The sequence below is a fragment of the Amphimedon queenslandica genome, unplaced genomic scaffold (assembly GCF_000090795.2).
Source record: "Amphimedon queenslandica unplaced genomic scaffold, v1.1 AMPQUscaffold_13139, whole genome shotgun sequence".
NCBI classification, from domain to species: domain Eukaryota; kingdom Metazoa; phylum Porifera; class Demospongiae; order Haplosclerida; family Niphatidae; genus Amphimedon; species Amphimedon queenslandica.
In genome coordinates this window covers 28875-32712 of record NW_003546625.1, presented here as the reverse complement: position 1 = coordinate 32712, position 3838 = coordinate 28875, and positions in this window count along the sequence as shown.

Here is a 3838-nt window from a genome sequence, read left to right as displayed (position 1 = left end):
GTGGCACTCTTCTGCAGCTGCTGGATCTGGGAAGCGCAGCTCTGCTGCCGTCTTCTCTCTTGTGATTTAGTCTCCCATAGCCAGCTCCTACTTGTGATTTTATTCGCTTAGCTGTATCTTTAGTGATTATGAGCGTTAGGAATCAGTTGAAATGGGCCGAAGTCTCAAAGAATCGTAAGCAAATATATGGTTGGTTAATTTTACCTACTATGTATATGTATATGTGATGGTAGCTCCCTACTATCTGGTGTACTTTAAAGATGAAAGAACTGTGTCTGTAATTAAAGCAGCTTCTATAGTAGAAGACTCATCTAAGTTGGAGCCTGGTTCCTTGTGCCATGTTAAAGAAAGGAAAGTTGTATATGATGGAGTAGTTGTGACCTCCGGTATGTCATAGCTTTGAAATTAAAATTAAGAAATAAATCTTTGTGTATCTACTTTAGGTACTAAGGATGATGTTGTCAATGTTGAAGAGCAGTTTTTAAATGGTGTGTATAATCCGGATTTTATTGAAGTGTCTAGTGACAGTAGTGATAATGATACAGATTGGGATGGCTTAAGCTGTGAAAATATAAATGAAAAAGAAGGTGTAAGTGGTGGCAAACAAGTTGATGAACTGGCCGCTACATCTAAAAGGAAAAGAAATGATATTTGTGAGGATATTCAAATTGTGAATTGTAATCAAATATTTTTTGTTTCATAGATCAAGGAAATCAACCGAAAAGACCAAAAGGTAGCAATAAAGGCAAGCAGAATGATAAAAAGGAGGAAACTAAGAAAAAAGGTTGGCAAAATAATTTCATGTACATGTCGCTTTATAAAGTAATTGTTTTTTATTAGAGCAACAATCTAAAGTTACAATTAATGCTGTTTCTCCTCTGGTAGTCATGAGTAGTGTTGCCACTGCATCTTCATCTTCTCTATTGCCTGTAGTAAGTAATATTAGTGAAGCACCTACATCACTAGAAGTTGCGACAAGTTCTGGTATGGCAGCACCCCTTCCTCTGAATGAAGCATCTCTAGTTCCTCTCAATAATTCTGAAGGACCACTTTATTCATCTTCTTGTAATTCAAGTCCTGGTAGCCCTCTACTCCCTTCCAGAATCTCTGTTCACTTCAGGTACATACTTGTACTTTATACTGTTTTATACATGTAATTACTGTTCAGATGAAGTCATATTACTGTTTGTTACAACAATACAGAGAGGAGAGTATACAATACATATACTTGATAATTTTTTTAATATTACTAATATTATAGAGGATATTATCAGCATACAGTTAATATTCATTCTTATTATTTAGAAGTTGAAACACCTCAGTCTCTACATCAAGCTTCCAGCACTCCTTTATCATCAGTGTTAGCTAGCTCCAGCTCATATAATGGTACTCGAAGTTTGATGTTGATGCATGCATGTCAGATAATACTCAAACCCCTCCATTTTCTATTGATAATGGTACAGTGAAATGGATTCAGATTTCATGATAATTATTGTAATACTCCATTTTTAAAAATGATAAATTCTCTGATGGTTTGATTTGATAGATTGGAAAGGCAAAACAATCATTGTCTTTTTCAGTGTAGTCTTGTCATGAATCATTTGTTCGGAAGAATGGTTAGTTAGTTCACTATTACTATTACTATCACATTGCATTGTACCACTAATGTTACTATTACTATTACACTTACAATGTACATGTAATCTAATTATTATTTTATTATTGCATATTACCCCATTCCTGGTTACAATTTTATAGGCAATACCATCAGTATTACAAGAGTCTCCATTATATTTACCTCATAACAATGCTAATAAAGCCTCTATTTCAGGTGATTATTGAATGCATGTACATGTACATTTGCCTCTTTATGATGGATTACATGTAAATGTGTATGTAGACAAGCTTTAAGTATTATAATTATTACTAATACTTATGCATTACTCAATCCCTGACACTTTCTTTTTCTTGTTTGTAGCCATTTCTCATTTGCCACCTGCTAGTCTTCAACCTCCAGTGGCAACCATTAGGTCTGTTGTGACTGAATCAGCTCTCGAGCAAGAACCTGTCATTACTCAGGCTTCTATAGCATCTCACTTAGGAGCTACAATGACTTCTCAACCAGCTCCAGCAACTCCCCCTTCTCATCCAGTTGCTCCAGTAACTCCTCCTATTTTAGTAACATCTCCTGATCCTGTTGCTGTAATAACTCGTGCAGCTGGTCAGCAATGACTTGGGGAATCAGTTCTGCTTGTCCTTGTTACTCCTTGCAGCAATTATGAAGATAATCTTAATGACCCTGATGAAGTTATCAGAAAGTATCCCAAACTCAACAGTGTGGTACATGCTGGAAGACTAGCAGTACGATTAGCCACATAAATCATTTTGGTGATGACATTTTAAGAATGTGTACTGTTTATGGACAGAAGGGACAGAATGCATTACCCAAGGAGAAGGTGACAGCCCTGAAGAAGAAGCTTGCATTTCATTGCAAATTTTATGATTCTATTGAATTTGAGCCAATTTGATCCAAATGTGTAGGGGCTATAAACCACCATGCTTCTGCTCTTAGAATACAGAAGCCCGTTACTGTAATTGATTTGTCATAAATAATGTATAGATACGCATGGTAAAATTATTGTTTTAAAATGCTGTGTGTGATGAGATGATGCATTGTACTTTTGCATTTTGATTATTAATAATAAAAAATTAATTTAACTTAATAATAATGCATGTACATGTACTTAAAATATAATCGATAACCAGTTGGACCACCACCCTGTTCTATGATTTTGGGAATCACCGTCCTCAGATGTCCAATGTACTTTCTACACTTATTTATGTCTACAGTGTCCCAAAACTCAAGTATTTCTCATACTAGCTCATGTTTGGTCTTTGGCTTTACTAAACGCCTCAAGTATTCTTTCAGCTCATGCCATAAGTTCTCAATAGGATTTATATCGGGTGATTCTGGTGGTGTGTGCCACCAATTGATATCATTTGCCTCAAGCCATTCTCCCACTTGTTTTGACGTGTGTTTAGGGTCATTTTCTTGCATTAGATGTACATTGTTGTCAATATTGTTGATGTAAGGGAGTAGTCCAGCCTTAAACACATCTATTAATCTAGCACCATGCATAATGCCTTCAAAAATTACTATCGGAGTTTTCCCTTTACATGACATACCAGCCCAAATGTGCACCTTGCAAGGGTGCTTCGCCCTATAATATTAAAATAATATGTAAAATGTTTTATAAATGTATATATGCTCACTTTGGCTTGTGTTTTGCAGGTTTTCCCTTCTTCCTACAGCAAAACCTATGGTGACATTCGAGCTGGATACTGGACTCATCTGTAAATAAAACATCTTCAAAACCATTCCTTTCATATTCATCTAAATTGTCTCTTGCCCACTGAAGTCGTTTACTCTTGTTTGCCTCCCTAATGATTTGACAGTAGGCACTGCCTCTAAAAGTCCAACCTAATTTTCGCCTAGATGTTAAAATAGTTTTAAGTGAGAGAGGATGTCCATTATCCAGAAGTATTTTTTGTAGTTGGACTGCTGTGGTTTCATCATCTGCTTGCATTTGCTCTTCCACTAATTTTAATATATCATTTGTTATCATAGAAGAGCGACCAGAACCTAATGAAGTAGAAATTGAAGTACATCATAAATATTAACTACAGTACATGCATGCACATGTACCTGGACGACGAGATATGGTACCAGTTTCATTGAATTTCTTCAAAAGTCTGTATACACCACTAACCTTCACATCAATTCCTTCCTCTTTCATTAACTCTACCATTGTTGTTGACTTGTAACCTATAGCTGCAT